Here is a 20,094-nt window from a genome sequence, read left to right on the forward strand (position 1 = left end):
TATACACAGGTGGAAATAATAGGAGGAGTGTTCTAGGAGACTGATGGGAAGATGCTATCTTGATGCTCTTAGTCTTCATCAAAAAGAGGATGTGAAGTGAGCGCTGGGTCTGAGTGAGGTGATGACCTAGATTAATTTGTTAGGGGAGAAAAGGATATAAGCAATGAGCACTGGTCTAGATTTAACTGAAAAATTGTAGTTTGCCAGAGCTGTGTGGATCTTTGTTTTCACTCTTTGTTTTCTGCTTGGTTCATATTCGGTAGCTGCAAGGTAAGAGAGTATATGAAAATGAACAGGATGTTGACCCTGGGATCAAGTATTTCACATCCATATTCTACACTCTATGGACACTACTGGACCTTCTTACTATTTGCCCAGGCATAGTAGACCACTTTGCAACCCTGTGTCTTTGCACAGGTTTATACTAACTAGCACAGGAAGGAGGATTTAGGGTCTGGCTTTTGAACAGTAACACAGATGTACTGATTCTTGAAATCAGAGTTCATTGGAGACCTAAAGTACATTCTAAGCAGAAAGAACTGCATTTTGCTAAGGCTCAGGTAAGACTTACTGGGGAAATTATAAACAGGTAAAATGCTAAAGTGATAGGAGCGAAGGCTGTAAGAGTAAGCAAGAAACAGTTGTTGTTGTTGTTGTCTAGTTGCTAAATCTTGTCCAACTCTTTTGGACCCCATGGACTGTAGCCTGCTAGGCTCCTCTGTCCATGGGATTTCTGTCTCCAGAGGGATCTTCATGATCCAGGGATCAAACGTGTGTCTCCTGCATTAACAGGCAGATTGTTTACCACTGAGCCACCTGGGTAGCTCAGGGAACAGTTAGGAAAAACTATTGTATGCCCTAGAATTTGCACCTTAATCTGTAGAGAAAGAGGAATAATGAAAGGGTTTTAAAGATGAGAGTGATGTTCTGTTTTGCAGTTTTAGGAAGAATTACGTTGGCAGTTTCTGCCTCTTGATCTTCTGACTCTTGCCTGTCTTGAGTGTCTCTGTTCTCAGCCTCACCATAGACTGTCAAGATTCCGTATCTTTCTTCATTTTGTTTCTGCCTAAGATGACAGAGTTGTGTTAACCCTTTACTACTTTTAGGCAGATTTAATTCACCTGCATTTCCTTGGCATTTTGTTTATACTGCAAGGATAACACTCATATTTATTGTGTTTAAACTAGTTGTGAATGATTTTATTCTTACTAAGAACCTTGTGATTGCTTGAGGATGAGAAATACAAACATATTCAGCTATATATCTCTAGCGGTTAGTATGTAATAGATGTCTGTTCAGTAATTGTTAAATAGAATTGAATGATATACTATGTCAAAAATGTTATTTTCTGTAAACTAGTAAGTGCATCATGAAGTGAAAAATCTTTAAGAAAGTAAGGAATGAGAAAGAAACAAAAACACTAATTCAAAAAGATACATGCACCGTAGTGTTGATGGCAGCAATACTTACAGTAATAGGCAGGACATGGATGCAACCTAAATGTCCATTGACAGAGGAATGTATAAAGAAGATGTGGTACATATATACAATGGAGTATTACTCAGCCATAAGAAGGATGAAATTTTGCCGTTTGCAACGACGCAAATAGACTTGGAGTATATTATGCTAAGTAAGTCAGACAGAGAAAATCAAATACTGTATGATATCACTTATATGTGGAATCTAAAAAATAAAACAAACTGGTGAATACAACAAAAAAGAAGCAGACTCAGAGATGTATAGAACAAACTGGTGGTTACCAGTGGGGAGAGGAAAGATGGGTGGTGCAGGCTTGGGAAGGGAACTATGAGGTACACATTACTCTGTATAAAATGAATCAGGATGTATTGTATAGCACAGGGCATACAGTCAATAGTTTACGATAAGTGTTAAATATAACCTTTAAAGATTGTGAATCACTGTTTTGTACTTTTGTAACTTATATAATATTGTACATCAACTATACTTCAATAAAAAAATTTTTTTAAAGACACTATGTTAAAAAGAGACACAATGGGATAGATCCAATTGTTTTAGGAACTGTTTCCAGGGTTGATAGTAACAGATTGATAGTTTTAAAAATTATGATTGAGTCAGGTGTTCACCTACCCAGGATATTATCAAGATCACATTTTCTGTCCAACTGCTGCTAAGCCTGGGCAGGAGAAGGTGCAGGGCTTCCCCTGCCTAGAAAAATCCTGTTGGAGGCTATGCTTCTGTGAACCAAAGGAGAAGGGACAGCGGTGAGCTTGTTGGCCCTGAACTGGAAGCCCTTCGTGTACAGAGGCCTGACCACTCTAGCTGAGTTCAGTAAGTTTCCAGTTGATTTAACCAAGACACGACTCCAGATTCAAGACCAGAAGAATGATGCAAACTTTAAAGAAATCAAGTATTGAGCAGTGTTGAATGTGTTAGTGAGGATAGGCAGAGAGGAAGGCCTGAAAGCACTGTATTTGAGGAGTACCCTTCAGTGGTACACCAGGCTTCCTGTGGCGCCATCAAGATAGGCACCTATCTTGATGTGCTTGAAGTGGCTATTTGTCAAGTGCCCAGAAGATGAAACCCTTCTTATAATGTGGCCTGTGGAATTCTCTCTTGAGTCATATCCTCAACCGTTTCCATTCCAGCTAAGGTATTGAAAATTCAGATGGCAGCACAAAACAACACCCTTCAAGGGGGAATAATAGGCAACTTCATTAACATTTACCAGCAAGAGGGAACAAGAGGACTGTGGAAGGGCATGTCCCTTATTGCTCAGAGGGCCACTGATGTTGGCTGCATGGAGCTGTGGGTTTGCAGCCTCACTGAGAAGCATCTGATTTTCTCGCGCCTGATGGGAGACATTGTGTAACCCATTTCCTCTCAAGCTTCAGCTCTGGATTGGCAGGGGCCCTGGCCTCAAACCCTGTCGATGTGGTGAGAACATGTACGATGAATTGGAGTCCTTCACGATGGCAGACGCCCTGGTTTCACAGGTACCCTGCATTGCTTATTATAGACATGGAAGAATGAAGGGGTTTTTGGCTCTGTGTAAAGGGTTTTGGTCAAGTTGGTTGAGACTTGGTCCTTGGAATATTATTTTCTTTGTGACATACAAGCAGTTGAAGGTATTGAATTTGTGACAAGACTGCATGAGACATCCTTCTGAAAATGCTCACTTCTGAAATAGCAAAGCTTCCAGTCTTTCCTACTGCTTTACCCGCCACAGATGCTTAGGTGTGAGCAACAAGTGAGGGCTGTGTTAGTGTGAATTGCTGTGTCTTGCTTGGCCTTGGGTGCTCTGTACCAGACATTTAATGGTATAAACTGTAACATCCAGACACTAGTTCTTACCATCCAAGTACCCTTCCACATCAAATATAACATGAAATGCACGTTTCTTGCTAAAGAAAACTTGGATGAAGGTCAAGAACTATGGATCATTTCCTTTGGAGGGAGTAACTCCTGATGCGTCTCAGATTGTAGCCGAGACTCCCAGATGTTCTAAAAAAGCTCATCTGAACCATGGAGTAGAGCCTCTGAGAAAGTGTCATTGTTCTGAACTTCCGGGGGGCTTTGGCTTTGTGTCTGCTGAAGAAGTTCACACATAGAGACCTGGTATACCTCAGGTATAAACAATGCAGGATATAGATCCCTGAAACATTGCAATGCTTTGCAATTTCTTATTTTGGCAGGGTCTTTCACTTATGGTAAGTGATTTTTAAACCTTTATTACCCCTTGAGGTTTGTGAGGAATTGTTGCGAAGTATTGATTTCTAAACTCAGGATGGTATAATATGTTAGCTTGGAAGGTGGCAAAGTCTGTGTTGGTGGGAGATGTTTTTAAGCAAGTTGGGTCCTTAGATAATGTTCCTAATTTTATTTTTATTTTTTTTCCTAATTTTAGATTTTAGCAAGTTTCTGTTTCCCAGTCTGTAAGATGAGGATGATAATCTCTACTGATGTTGAGAATCAAGTGAAGAAAATAGTAGTTGCTACTACTTGACTTGTAGGATAAGTGTGTTTATATCATGCTTTCATAAAGCCATAATCCAAAAATAAATGGTCTGGTGTATTGAAGAGAATTATTTTATCATGAGTTTCTTCTGAATGAGTTCTTTGGTAAAAGCCATGTGAAAGAAAGTGGTTAAGGTTTTATTATGTTTTCCTTAGCAAAAGGTTGCAAGTGAATCTAAGAGTTGGTTTTTCCAGATTTCCCAGGTTTCACTTTAGTTCTCGTCCTGCTTATTAAAGTATTCCTTGTCTTGGACTTCCTAATCGGTTTGGATGGAAAATGATTGCTTGAAATTTGAAAAGCAATTTTTCGTGTACCTAGAGTTTGAGAAGAGGCATGTAGTATCTTCCTTCTTTTTCTGAAAATAGGATATCATTCTTTGCCGTGTTCATCTTACTCTTTTCAAAATAGTGACTTTGAGCACCCCACGATCTTTACACTTCAAGAATACATCCCCAGGAAAGGAAATATTTAATATTTACTTGGGTACCTTCGGTTCTACTCTTTGAGAGTAACTTAAATACATACTCACTGGGGCTCTAGGACAGACACTTCTGCAGTAAATGCAGGTTCCCAGTTGGTCCAGTCCCTGGGCTGCTTCCTCCCTTGAAGTGACGTGGAAGCCACACGGGTTTTTCTTGGAGATTGGACAGTTTTCCTCCCAATCACCTTGACCTTGTCTTCTTTGTTAATGCTGACTCTGAAAACAAGATTTTTGTGAAGCAGAATTTTAGCTCCAGTGGTAAGATTTAAGGCACGAAAGGAGGTTGGAGGAGCAAGTGGGTGCTGATTGCTTCAAGACTCAGATGGAAGTCTAGTTCTGCCTGCTGCTGCTGCTGCTCAGTTGCTTCAGTTGTGTCCGACTCTGTGCAACCCCATAGACGGCAGCCCACCAGGCTCCCCTGTCCCTGGGATTCTCCAGGCAAGAACACTGGAGTGGGTTGCCATGTCCTTCTCCAATACATGAAAGTGAAAAGTGAAAGTGAAGCCCCCAGTCGTGTCCGACTCTTCGTGACCCCATGGACTGCAGCCTACCAGGCTCCTCCGTCCATGGGATTTTTCAGGCAAGAGTACTGGAGTGGGGTGCCATTGCCTTCTCAGCCAGTTTTCCCTGACCAGCTCCAAATGTGATGAGGCCCTTTCAGGCCTCATCCCTTGTAATGAATCATATCTTTACAGAGGAATTTTTTTTTCTTCTTACCAGAACAGTTCCACTGAGGTGTAAGGGTTTCTATAGAAAGGCTTTCACTTTTGCGTTCTTTGAGTTTAAAGGATGACTATTTTATGAGATTTTTTAATGAGCCACTTTTTTTTCTTTTAATGTAGAAGACATTTTAAGTGTACGTATAATCCCTAGGACAGTAGAAGCAAGTTAATTTTGAAGACCATGTAAAGATTGGATACCATGCAATATTCATTATATCAGTGTGTTCAAATATGTACATGTTCGTGTATGTGTGTGTGTGTGTGTGTATGGTCAGTTGGTTCTGACTCTTTGTGACCCCAGGGGTTGTAGCCCGCCAGGTTCCTCTGTCCATGTTTACACCAGAATGAAAAGAAAGCCAAGCCTCACTGTAAAAGCAGATTTTTAAGATAAAAATATAGTATTTCTTTAGCTCAGATTTATTAAATATCTTATGGAACAGTCTTGTTTTGATTTTTTTTCTTTTGCTGCTTCCTGAAAAAGTAATGTAGTTGTGGAAGTTTCTAAGCCAAGAAAGAACTTGAAGAACTGGGAGGCTCAGTCCCCTTGTTTCCAGGGCTGTGACTACAGGTCCCCACCTCCCCCCATTCCCTTGGGTAAATGTGGCCAAGGGATTTTTACCTTTTGTAATCAAAATGAAGAAAGTGGATTTTTTTGTTTGCTTGTGGATTTGTTTAATCATTGATGCTAAGTATTGCCTGATTGAGATATAAAAAAGTTTCTGTTCTCTGTATTTGTTCATGTGTTGGAAATAGTATATGTTATATAAAGACTATAAAACTTTTCATAAGCTTTTATATTTCGAGATCTTCATTTAAACATAATTGCAATATGTGGGATAAACCTCATATCATTATTTAATAAACTGGAATAATATTTAAAAGATCACATTTCTAACTCATCAGTGATACATTTTTTTCCTGGATTAGAATCAGAACTAGAACTTCTAGAACTGACACCCAAAAAAGATGTCCTTTTCATTATAGGGGACTGGAATGCAAAAGTAGGAAGTCAAGAGATACCTAGAGTAACAGGCAAATTTGACCTTGGAATACAAAACGATGCAGAGCAAAGGCTAACAGAGTTTTGCCAAGAGAACACTTCTTGATGAAAAAGTTGTCTTAAAACTCAACATTCAGAAAACTAAGATCATAGCATCCGGTCCCATCATTTCATGGCAAATAGTTGCACAAACAATGGAAACAGTGACAGAGTTTATTTTTTGGGGGCTCCAAAATCACTACAGATGGTGACTGCAGCCATGAAATTAAAAGACACATGCTCCTTGGAAGAAAAACTATGACCAACCTAGACAGCATATTAAAAAGCAGAGCCTTTACTTTGCCAGCAAAGGTCCGTTTAGTCAGGCTATGGTTTTTCCAGTAGTTGTGTATGGATGTGAGAGTTGGACTGTAAAGAAAGCTGAGCACCGAAGAATTGATGTTTTTGAACTATGGTGTTGGAGAAGACTCTTCAGAGTCCCTTGGACTGGAAGGAGATCCAACCAGTCAATCCTAAAGGAAATCAGTCCTGAATTTTCATTGGAAGGACTGATGCTGAAGCTGAAACTCCAGTCCATTGGCCACCTGAAGCAAAGAGCTGACTCATTTGAAAAGACCCTGATCCTGGGAAAGATTGAAAGCTGGAGGAGAAGGGGATGACATAGGATGAGATGATTGGATGGCATCACTGACTCGATGGACATGAGTTTGAGTATGCTCTGGGCGTTGGTGAGGGACAGGGAAGTCTGGCGTGCTGCAGTCATGGGGTCGCAAAGAGTTGGGACACGACTGAGTGACTGAACTGAACTGAGAATCAGAAATCTGAGATCAGCGTACTGCAGTTAGCTTATTTACTTCTTGTCTGAGACTTAACTTTCATGAAACATTATGGTTCTTTTTTTAAAAAGTTATTTATTTGGCTGCCTTGGGTCTTAGTTGTGGCGTGTGGAATCTTTTGTTGTGGCGCACAGACTGTCTCGTTGTGGTAAGCGGGCTCGGTAGTTGTGGCGCATGGACTTACGATCTGTGGTATGTGGTATCTTAGTTCCAGTAGTAGCAATTGAGTCCTTGTCCCCTGATTTGCAGAGTATATTCTTAACCAGTGGACCACCAGGGAAGTCCCAACAGTATAGTTCTTTTTCATGCTGACTAGACTGCAGATGAAAGTTTTAAAAATATTCATGCTATCCCTGAATTTCAGATTAAGATGTTTGGGAGGTTTTCATTTTGAGATGATGGATTTCTGTTAGATTAAGTGTTATTAATGTCAGGAAGCTACAAATGCTTTGTGTTGACTATTGGTTGGCCCATAATTAGCCTTTGTTAAGGAGTTAATACATACCCTTGATTTTTATTCTGAGAAGGCAGCCACCCAGCTGGCAGAAGCTCATTCTCTCTTTTCTCAAAACACAACCCCTGTGTTTCATGAGGCTGGCAGGTGATGCTTTGGCAGAATACGAAGAGAGCCAAATAAGGGAGCCTGGCTTCCCTTTGGTCTTTGAAGCAAATAAAGAACGTTGATGGAATATGAAATTGGTTTTAGAAATGCATCTTAAAATGAAGATAAAGAAAGTATGTAAGTTTGGTACCAGATAAGTAAATGCAGTGGGATGTTTCTGTGACTTCCTGATTTAACTTAGAAATACTTTGTATTCCTTTTAGGATCATTGCCATTTGCAAATTTTTTTTTTCATAATTGGTATATTCTATTTAAGTTTGTTAGCACTGCTCCAGGACATAGTGATTGTAAGTATGATTTAAAATCAAAAGCTTTCTTTGTCATTTCCAGTAACAGTTATCGCTTCCCTTCCTTTGTCCATATTTCTCCTTTCCACCATGTTAGTAGAACAAATATGTTCAAATATTTGAATTCATGTCTTAATCTTCACCTCCATTGTTATCTTAATGTTACATCTGCCTCCTGACTGTGTCCTCAAGAATAAATCATGATTAGATCAGATCAGATCAGTCGCTCAGTCGTGTCCGACTCTTTGCGACCCCATGAATCACAGCACGCCAGGCCTCCCTGTCCATTACCAACTCCCGGAGTTCACTCAGACTCAGTCGAGTCAGTGATGCCATCCAGCCATCTCATCCTCTGTCGTCCCCTTCTCCTCCTGCCCCCAATCCCGCCCAGCATCAAGAGTCTTTTCCAATGAGTCAACTCTTTGCATGAGGTGGCCAAAGTACTGGAGTTTCAGCTTTAGCATCATTCCTTCCAAAGAAATCCCAGGGCTGATCTCCTTCAGAATGGACTGGTTGGATCTCCTTGCAGTCCAAGGGACTCTCAAGAGTCTTCTCCAACACCACAGTTCAAAAGCATCAATTCTTCAGTGCTCAGCCTTCTTCCCAGTCCAACTCTCACATCCATACATGACCACAGGAAAAACCATAGCCTTGACTAGACGGACCTTTGTTGGCAAAGTAATGTCTCTGCTTTTGAATATGCTATCTAGGTTGGTCATAACTTTCCTTCCAAGATAGCACTCCCCAAAGTTCTCTAACTCTGTTAAGTCTTCACCTCTAAAATTTCTTAACCTAAATTCCCTATCCCTCTTCCATCAAACTCTTAGGGAGTGATATATTGTAATGAAAATATATCCTTTTCAGTGTTATATTACCTTTTCCTTTGGAATGGGTGTGAATCACTGATCTGAAAAGTTTTATGTTGAATGGAAAGTGATTGACTCTGGTTTTCTGATTCTTGGAACTTTCCTCTAGAACTCATCTACACCTCTACTAATTTCTCATAGCTAAATGGAGCTGACAGACTAGGGTTGAGCCCGTTCTCTTATTATACATAATCCAGAGAAGTTTATTAATCCTGATGACTATGGCCAAAATAAGGAGACAAATCTAAGATAAAGGACAAATTAGTGAATTGGAAGATCATATTTAGAAACTCTTCTCATAAGAGGAAGGAATATAAGCAAAATAAGAAGCTTAAGAGAGAAGTTAAGAAATGGAAGATAAAAGAAGTTTCTTTTTCCCTAAGACTAGAACAAGGTTACCTGCTTTTAGCACTTTAATTCAGCATAATATTGGAAGTTCTAGCCAAAGCAGCTAGGCTAGGCAGAAAAAAGAAATGATAGGCATCTGAATTCTAAGGGAAGAAGTAAAATTACCTCTGTTCAAGATGACATGATCTTACAAGTGGAAAACCTTAAAGATTCCACAGTAAAACCATTAGAGTTAATAAAAGAATTCAACAATGTTGCAGGATACAAAATCAAGCAACAAAAGTCAAGTGCCCTTCTATACACTAGTAATGAGCAATTCAAAAATAAAATTAAGACAATAATACCTTTACTGTAGCACCAAGGAGAAGAAAGTACTTAGGAATAAATTTGACCAAGGAGGCAAAAAACATGTACACTGACAAGTTCAAAACATTACTAAGAGAAATGAAAAGAATATCTAAATACATGGAAAGATAGCCCATGTCTGTGGATTGAAAGATTTAATGTTATTAAGAGGACAGTGCTGTCCAAAGTGATCTGTAGATTCAGTGCAATCCCTATTAAAATTCCAAGAACATTTTTTTAAGACATAGGACAGACTATTCGAAATTTATATGGAATCTCATGGGATTCCAAATATCCAGAAGAGTCTTGAAAAAGAAGGGAAAGATTGCCCTCGCATATCTTGATTTGAAAACTTAGTATCAAGCTGTAGTAATCAAAACAGTGTGGTTCTGGGATATGAACAGACATACAGATCAGTGGAGCAAATTACAGGGTCTAGAAATAAACCTTCAAATATATGGCCAAATGATTTTCCACAAAGATGCTAACACCATTCAGTGGGCAAGAGTCTTTTTAGCAAGTGGTGCTGGGAAAATTGAATAACCACATGCAAAAGAGTTAAATTGGATTCTTCTGTTGTTGTTGTTGTTTAGTCCCTAAGTTGTGTCCAACTCTTTTGCAACCCTGTGGACTGTTGCCCACCAGGCTCCTCTGTCCGTGGGATTTCCCAGGCAAGAATACTACAGTGGGTTGCCATTTCCTTCTCCGGGGGCTCTTCCTGACTCAGGGACCGAACCTACGTCCCCTGCATTGGCAGTTGGGTTCTTTACCACTGAGCCACTAGGGAAACCCAAAATATTAACTCATAATGGATCAAAGACTACTGTAGTATTGTGATTTACAATAAACATATATTTAATCTTCGTCCTGTTTCTGGCACAGAACTCCTAAAACTCTTGGAATTTTCTAAGTGATAAGAGTCCCCAAAGTGTTTCTGATACGTTAATGCTGTGACTTGAAAAGCCCTTCAGTAACCAGCTGATGGTGGCTGGCTGCTAGGGGAACTAACCAGGTGATTAGAAGGTTGGAACTTTGGCACCCACTGCTACCCTCAGACCAGCTGGAAGGGAAGAGGGGCCAGAAATTGTATTCAGTCACCAGTGACCAGTGATTTAATCCATCATGCCTAATTAATGAGGCCTTCATAAAAACCCCAAAGGACAAGTTTGGAGAACTTCTGGATTGGTGAACCAGAACACTTCCATGTGCTTGATCTCAAACTCCACTGGGACAGGAGCTCTTGTGTTTGGTACCTTGACCTGTATATCCTCTCATCTGGCTGTTAATTTGTCTCTGCTGATATCCTTTCTTAAATCTAGTGAGTAAACTGATTCCTGAACTCTGTGAACTATTCTAGCAAATTAATTGAAGCCAAGGAGGGGGTCTTGAGAACCCATTTAATAGCCAGTTGGTCAGAAGCACCACTAATAGACTGGACTGTGACTGGCATCTGAAGTAGGGGCAGTCTTGTGGGACTGAGCTTAACCCATGGAGTCTGATGCTGTCTCCAGTAAGTGTCAGAGTTGAGTGTGTCTGACATCCATTCTTCTTAATCTTCTGCTTCTGTTAGGTCCATACCATTTCTGTCCTTTATCGAGCCCATCTTGGCATGAAATGTTCCCTTGATATCTCTTAATTTTCTTGAAGAGATTTCTAGTCTTTTCCATTCTGTTGTTTCCCTCTATTTCTTTGCATTGATCGTTGAGGAAGGCTTTATCTCTTCTTGCTGTTCTTTGGAACTCTGCATTCAGATGCTTGTGTCTTTCCTTTTCTCCTTTGCTTTTCGCTTCTCTTCTTTTCACAGCTATTTGTAAGGCCTCTCCAGACAGCCATTTTGCTTTTTTGCATTTCTTTTCCATAGGGGTGGCCTTGATCCCTGTCTCCTGTACAATGTCATGAACCTCATTCCATAGTTCATCGGGCACTCTATCTATCAGGTCTAGGCCCTTAAATCTATTTCTCACTTCCACTGTATAATCATAAGGGATTTGATTTAGGTCATACCTGAATGGTCTAGTGGTTTTCCCTACTTTCTTCAATTTAAGTCTGAATATGGCAATAAGGAGCTCATGATCTGAGCCACAGTCAGCTCCCAGTCTTGTTTTTGCTGACTTTATAGAGCTTCTCCATCTTTGGCTGCAAAGAATATAATCAGTCTGATTTTGGTGTTGACCATCTGGTGATGTCCATGTGTAGAGTCTTCTCTTGTGTTGTTGGAAGAGGGTGTTTGCTATGACCTGTGCGTTCTGTTGGCAAAATTCTATTAGCCTTTGCCCTGCTTCATTCTGTATTCCAAAGCCAAAGTTGCCTGTTACTGCAGGTGTTTCTTGACTTCCTACTTTTACATTCCAGTCCCCTATAATGAAAAGGACATCTTTTTTGGGTGTTAGTTCTAAAAGGTCTTGTAGATCTTCATAGAACCGTTCAACTTCAGCTTCTTCACCGTTACTGGTTGGGGCATAGACTTGGATTACTGTGATATTGAATGGTTTGCCTTGGAAACGAACAGAGATCATTCTGTCGTTTTTGAGATTGCATCCAAGTACTGCATTTTGGACTCTTTTGTTGACCATGATGGCTACTCCATTTCTTCTAAGGGGTTCCTGCCCACAGTAGTAGATATAATGGTCATCTGATTTAAATTCACCCATTCCAGTCCATTTTAGTTTGCTGATTCCTAGAATGTTGACGTTCACTCTTGCCATCTCCTGTTTGACCACTTACAATTTGCCTTGATTCATGGACCTAACATTCCAGGTTCCTATGCAATATTGCTCTTTACAGCATTGAACCTTGCTTCTATCACCAGTCATATCCACAGCTGGGTATTGTTTTTGCTTTGGCTCCATCCCTTCATTCTTTCTGGAGTGATTTCTCCATTGATCTCCAGTAGCATATTAGGCACTTACTGACCTGGGGAGTTCATTTTTCAGTATCCTATCATTTTGCCTTTTCATACTGTTCATGGGTTTCTCAAGGCAAGAATACTGAAGTGGTTTGCCACTCCCTTCTCCAGTGGACCAGATTTCTGTCAGACCTCTCCGCCATGACCCGCCCGTTTTGGGTGGCCCCACAGGGCATGGCTTAGTTACATTGAGTCGGACAAGGCTGTGGTCCTAGTGTGACTAGATTGACTAGTTTTATGTGATTATGGTTTCAGTGTGTGTGCCCTCTGATGCCCTCTTGCAACACCTACAGTCTACTTACTTGCGTTTCTCTTACCTTGGACGTGGGATGTCTCTTCACGGCTGCTCCAGCAAAGTGCAGCCGCTGCTCCTTACCTTGGACGAGGGGTATCTCCTCACCGCCACCCCTCCTGACCTTGAACGTGGAGTAGCTTCTCTACTCATACTACTCTGAGGTGGGTCCCTCAACGCTGCTGCCACCATCGAACTTCTGGGCGCAGGGAGGTCGGAGTGCTGGAGAGGCGGAGGGGATGCCTGTATCGCGGTCTGCTCCTGGGCCTGACGCTGGCACCCTGGGAGGCGCCGAACCTCAGGCCCACCTCTGTGCAGTGGAGACAGCACCTCCTCTCGGACCTCCTCAATCGTGTCACCTCCATCCCAACTTAGCGTTCTGGACCTGGCACAAGCTTGGGGAAGAATACACAGAAGAACTGTACAAAAAAAGATCTTCATGACCAAGATAATCACGATGGTGTGATCACTCACCTAGAGCCAGACATCCTGGAATGTAAAGTCAAGTGGGCCTTAGAAAGCATCACTACGAACAAAGTTAGTAGAGGTGATGGCATTCCAGTTGAGCTATTTCAAATCCTGAAAGATGATACTGTGAAAGTGCTGCACTCAATATGCCAGCAAATTTGGAAAACTCAGCAGTGGCCACAAGACTGGAAAAGGTCAGTTTTCATTCCAATCCCAAAGAAAGGCAATGCCAAAGAATGTTCAAACTACCGCACAGTTGCACTCATCTCACACGCTAGTAAAGTAATGCTCAAAATTCTCCAAGCCAGGCTTCAGCAGTATGTGAACTGTGAACTTCCACATGTTCAAGCTGGTTTTAGAAAAGGCAGAGGAACCAGAGATCAAATTGCCAACATCCACTGGATCATGGAAAAAGCAAGAGAGTTCCAGAAAAACATCTATTTCTGCTTTATTGACTCTACCAAAGCCTTTGACTCTGTGGATCACAATAAACTGTGGAAAATTCTGAAAGAGATGGGAATACCAGACCACCTGACCTGCCTCTTGAGAAACCTGTATGCAGGTCAGGAAGCAACAGTTAAAACTGGACATGGAACAATAGACTGGTTCCAAATAGGAAAAGGAGTATGTCAAGGCTGTATATTGTCACCATGCTTATTTAACTTATATGCAGAGTCCATCATGAGAAACGCTGGGCTGGAAGAAGCACGGGCTGGAAGAAGCACAAGCTGGAATCAAGATTGCCGGGAGAAATATCAATAACTTCAGATATGCAGATAACACCACCCTTATGGTAGAAAGTGAAGAGGAACTAAAAAGCCTCTTGATGAAAGTGAAAGAAGAGAGTGAAAAAGTTGGCTTAAAGCTCAACATTCAGAAAATGGAGATCATGGCATCTGGTCCCATTACTTCATGGGAAATAGATGAGGAAAGAGTGGAAACAGTGTCAGATTTTTATCTTTCTGGGCTCCAAAATCACTGCAGATGGTGACTGCAGCCATGAAATTAAAAGACGCTTACTCCTTGGAAGAAAAGTTATGACCAACCTAGAGAGCATATTGAAAAGCAGAGACATTACTATGCCAACAAAGGTCCGTCTAGTCAAGGCTATGATTTTTCCTGTGGTCATGTATGGATGTGAGAGTTGGACTGTGAAGAAGGCTGAGCACTGAAGAATTGATGCTTTTGAACTGTGGTGTTGGAGAAGACTCTTGAGAGTCCCTTGGACTGCAAGGAGATCCAACCAGTCTATTCTGAAGGAGATCAGCCCTGGGTGTTCTTTGGAAGGAATGATGCTAAAGCTGAAACTCCAGTACTTTGGCCACTTCATGCCCAGTTGACTCATTGGAAAAGACTCTGATGCTAGGAGGCATTGGAGGCAGGAGGAAAAGGGGACGACAGAGGATGAGATGGCTGGATGGCATCACCAACTCGATGGACATGAGTTTGAGTGAACTCCGGGAGATTGTGATGGACAGGGAGGCCTGGCGTGCTGCGATTCATGGGGTCGCAAAGAGTTGGACATGACTGAGCGACTGAACTGAACTGAATTGAACTGACATCCATTCAGTCTTCTTAGAGAATGGAGTTAATTGCTTGGGTGTGATGAAGAAATCCACAGAAATCAGAATAGGTGTAGACCCAGAATGACTTTCAGGTGTGAGGGTTAAAACTGTAAAACTCTCAGAAGGAAACATAGGGGAAAATCTCCATGACATTAGATCTGACAATGATTTTTTGAAATGACGATAAAATACAGGCCGCAGAAGAGAATATAAATAAGTTAGACTTCATCCTGAGAAACCTGTATCCAGGACAAGAAGCAGCAGTTAGAATTGGGTATAGAATATCAGACTGGTTCAGAATTGGGAAAGGAGTACATCAAGGCTGTATATTGTCACCTTGCTTATTTAACGTGTATACAAAGTACATCATGAGAAATGCCAGGCTGGTCGACTCACTAGCTGGAATCAAGATTGCTGGGAGAAATATCAACAACCTAAGATATGCAGATGACACCACACTTACGGAAGAAAGCAAAGAGGAACTAAAGAGCTCCTTGATGAAAGTGAAAGAACAGAGTGAAGAAATTGGCTTAAAATTCAACATTCAGAAAACTAAGATCATGGCATCCAGTCCCATCACTTCATGGCACATAGATGGGGAAACAATGGAAACAGTGACAGACTTTATTTTGGGGGGCTCGAAGATCACTGCAGATGGTGACTGCAGCCGTGAAATTAAAAGACACATGCTCCTTGGAAGAAAAGCTCTGATCAACCTAGACAACATATTAAAAAGCAGAGCCTTTACTTTGCCAGCAAAGGTCCATCTAGTCAAAGCTATGGTTTTTCCAGTAGTCATGTATGGATGTGAGAGTTGGACTATAAAGAAAGCTGAGCACTGAAGCCTTGATGCTCTTGAACTGTGGTGTTGGAGAAGACTCTTGAGAGTCCCTTGGACTGCAAGGAGATCCAATAAGTCCATCCTAAAGGAAATCAGTCCTGAATATTTATTGGAAGGACTGATGTTGAAGCTGAAACTCCAATACTTTGGCCACCTGATGCAAAAAGCTGACTCACTAGAAAAAACACCCTGATGCTGGGAAAGATTGAAGGCGGGAGAAGGGGATGACAGAGGATGAAATGGTTGGATGGCATCACCAACTCAGTGGACATGAGTTTGAGTAAACTCTGGGAGTTGGTGATGGACAGGGAGGGCCTGGCGTGCTGCAGTCCATGGGGTCACAAAGTGTCGGACACGACTGAGCAACTGAACTGAACTGAAGATATGCAGAAAATACCACTTTAATGGCAGAAAGTGAAAAGGAACTAAAGAGCCTTTTGATGAAGGTGAAAGAAGAGAGTGAAAAGGTAGGCTTAAAACTCAGCATTTAAAAAATGAAGGTCATGGCATCTGGTCTTATCACTTCATGGCAAATAGAAGGGGAAAAAGTGAAAACAGCGTGAGACTTTATTTTATTGGGCTCAAGAATTACTACCGACAGTGACTGCAGCCACAAAATTAAAAGATGCTTACTTCTTGGAAGGAAAGCTGTCACAAACCTAGACAGTGTATTAAAAAGCAGAAACATCATTTTGCCCATGAAGTTATAGTCAGAGCTGTAGTTTTTCCAGTAGTTATGCACAGATGTGACAGTTGGACCATTAAGAAGGTGGAGTACTGAAAAATTGATGGTTTTGAACTGTGCTGCTGGATAAAACTCTTGAGAGTCCCTTGGTCACCAAGGAGATCAAACCAGTCAATCCTAAAGGAAATCAGTCCTGAATATTCATTGGGAGGACTAATGCTGAAACTCCAGTAGTTTGGCCACCTGATTCAAAGAGCTGACTCATTGGAAAAGACCCTGGTGCTGGGAAAGGTTGAGGGCAGAAGGAGAAGGTGGCAACAGAGGGTGTGATGGTTAGATGGCATCACTGACTCAGTGGACATGATTTTGAGCAAACTCTGGAAGATGGTGAAGGACAGGGAAGCCTTACGTGCTGCAGTCCATGAGGTTGCAAAGTGTGGGATGTGACTTAGCTAAAGAACAGCAACATAAAAAATAAAAGTAGCTTACTTTAAAGGACATTCACTATCAAGTGAGTAAGAAGACAACTCAGAATTGCAGAAAAGATTTGCAAATTGTGTATCTAATACACAAAGATGAATATATAGAATAGATAAATACAACTCAGCAGCAAAAAGCAAGTCAAATAAAAAATGGGCAGAAGACTGGAAGAAATATTTCTCCAAAGAAGATATGCAGATGTCCAGTAAGCACATGAAGCATGCTTAACATGACTAGGCATTAGGGAAATGTAAATCAAAATCACAACAGAGAGACTTTCCTGGTGGTCTAATGGTTAAGAATCTGGCTGGCAATGCAGGGGACAGGTTCGATCCCTGATCCAGAAAGATCCCACATGCCATGGGACAGCTAAGCCTCTGCACCACAGATACTGAGCCAATGCCCTGAGGCCATGTTTGCACCCTAGAGCTCGTGCTCCACAACAAGAGAAGCCACTGTAGTGACAAGCCCACATAGTGCAACTAGAGAAAGTCTGAGCACAGGAACAAGACCCAGCACAGTCCCCTTCCCCCCCCAAAAAAAATTAATCATGTGAGATACCGTTTTACATCCATTGTGTTGGCTATTACCCACACAGAAAAAGAAAGTGCATAAAATAACAAGTATTATTTAACAAATTGAAAGATAAAAACTATATGATTATCTCAATAGATGCAGAGAAAGCCTTTGACAAAATTCAACATCCATTTATGATTAAAAACTCTACAGAAAGCAGGCATAGAAGGAACATACCTCAACATAATAAAAGCCATATATGATAAACCCACAGCAAACATTATCCTCAATGGTGAAAAATTGAAAGCATTTCCCCTAAAGTCAGGAACAAGACAAGGGTGCCCACTCTCACCACTACTATTCAACATAGTTTTGGAAGTTTTAGCCACAGCAGTCAGAGAAGAAAAAGAAAGAAAAGAAATCCAGATTGGAAAAGAAATAGTAAAACTCTTACTGTTTGCAGATGACATGATCCTCTACATAGAAAACCCTAAAGACTCCACCAGAAAATTACTAGAGCTAGTCAATGAATATAGTAAAGTTGCAGGATATAAAATTAACACACAGAAATCCCTTGCATTCCTATACACTAACAGTGAGAAAACAAAGAGAAATTAAGGAAGTAATTCCATTCACCATTGCAACGAAAAGAATAAAATACTTAGGAATATATCTACCTAAAGAAACAAAAGACCTATATATAGAAAACTATAAAACACTGATGAAAGAAATCAAAGAGGACACAAATAGATGGAGAAATATACCATGTCCATGGATTGGAAGAATCAATATAATGAAAATGAGTATAGTACCCAAAGTAATCTGTAGATTCAGTCCAATCCCTATCAAGCTACCAATGGTGTTTTTCACAGAACTAGAATAAATTTCACAATTTGTATGGAAATACAAAAAACCTCGAATAGCCAAAGCAATCTTGAGAAAGAAGAATGGAACTGGAGGAATCAACCAGCCTGACTTCAACCTCTACTACAAAGCTACAGTCATCAAGACACTATGGTACTGGCACAAAGACAGAAACATAGATCAATGGATCAAAATAGAAAGCCCAGAGATGAATCCACGCACTTATGGACACCTTATCTTTGACAAAGGAGGCAAGAATATACAGTGGAGAAAAGATAATCTCTTTAACAAGTGGTGCTGGGAAAACTGGTCAACCACTTGTAGAAGAATGAAACTAGAACACTTTCTAACACCATGCACAAAAATAAACTCAAAGTGGATTAAAGATCTAAATGTAAGACCAGAAAGTATAAAACTCCTGGAGGAAAACATAGGCGAAACACTCTCTGACATAAATCATAGCAGGATCCTCTATGACCTACCTCCCAGAGGAATGGAAATAAAAGCAAAAATAAACAAATGGGACCCAACTAAAAAGCTTTCAATAAAGGGAACTATAAGCAAGGTGAAAAGACAGCCTTCAGAATGGGAGAAAATAATAGAAAATGAAGCAACTGGCAAAGAATCTCAAAAAAATACAAGCAAGTCCTGCAGCTCAATTCCAGAAAATTGAGCATGGTGTTCTGTCTTGATGAAGGGATGGCAGTTTATCAAATAGAAAGGAGATGTTGCAATAGGAAGTGCAGGAAAAGCAGTGGACAAATTGTAAGTCATCAAGTCATCAATTAAAAAGCAGAAACTGATGATTCAATAAAAAAGCCAGCTACATTTTTTTTTAATAGGAAATAGTCTTAAATAATTTAAAGCTATATAAGAGAGGGACATGGATAGGACATATATAAAGATTGAGGATATGTAGGTTATATTTGTGGATAGTTACCAATTAGAAATTACAGCTGAAAAATTGTGGACTGATCTGCTGGTCCAGTGGTTAAGTCTCCATGCTTCCAACGTAGGGGGCACAGGTTCCATCCCTGCTCGGGGAACTATGATCCCACATGCCACATGGTACAGCCAAAAATAAAAACTTTACTGATTAATTTAAAAATAGCAATATATACCTTTTGTAGGTTAACAGAAGTAGCATTTTTATGAAGAGTCTTACTGAACAGCATAGAAATTTAGTGAGAAGAGTGTTTGCAAATTTCTTTAATGCCTGATTTAATAGACTGTACTTAGGTCACTTACCTGCTGTTATAATACACTTTTTGCAATATGTTCTGATTGAGGGTACATGAGGAGAATCCTGGGACCATGTGGATCTTTTGTGTGGGGATCCCTCAGAGGTCCTGAGATCATACTTTACAACCTGCTTTTTCCATGCAAGTTTCTTTATCACCTTGACTCCCTCCAGTTTGGTGACGTCTTGTTGATCTCAGTAGTTTACTGCTGTCTGCGTTCCCTCCCACTTTCCATTTCTGCTTTTGTTATTTCCCACTACATTCAAGTCCAGTTTAAGGCTGATCTTCATGTCTTCACTGACGATTCTAATTTCAGTGACTCTTCTCTTTGGCAAATACAGTTAGTTTCACATGGTTGGTGCTTAAGTGTTCTAAGTTTTCTTGTTTTCTCTTTCCAGCTACATTATAAAGCTCCTTTAAAATAGGGACCCTAAAAATTGAAAAGATAAAGCAAGAGTTTCTCCTTACGTTAAGTGTTAGGTGTAGAAAGTAATACTTATTGGTTGATAGGCAGTAGCACTGTCCAGGAAAGCAAATAATAGATCACAAACTCTTTTCTGGTCTTAAAGGGCTTACTGGAAAACCATAGTGTCTTCCCCATTACCTGCTACATGGTTATGCTTTTGGTGTTGCAGTTAATATTTCTTTTAAGAGCTCTTGTGTAATTAAAACTATCTTCAGTGCAGGCTTGTTGATCTTTTAAGCCACTCACTGATTTATTTTCTTGCCATTT

The 20,094-nt window shown here is 40.6% G+C and overlaps 1 protein-coding gene and 1 pseudogene across 4 annotated transcripts in view; both read left to right on the forward strand.

Moving 5' to 3' along the window:
- The window catches only part of EPB41L5 (erythrocyte membrane protein band 4.1 like 5), a 169,233-nt gene that overhangs the window by 12,786 nt on the left and 136,353 nt on the right, over positions 1 to 20,094 (forward strand). The window lies entirely within an intron of this gene.
- Positions 1,501 to 20,091, forward strand: LOC109574845 (kidney mitochondrial carrier protein 1 pseudogene; annotated as a pseudogene).

Source organism: Bos indicus, chromosome 2 (assembly GCF_029378745.1).
Source record: "Bos indicus isolate NIAB-ARS_2022 breed Sahiwal x Tharparkar chromosome 2, NIAB-ARS_B.indTharparkar_mat_pri_1.0, whole genome shotgun sequence".
NCBI lineage: Eukaryota > Metazoa > Chordata > Mammalia > Artiodactyla > Bovidae > Bos > Bos indicus.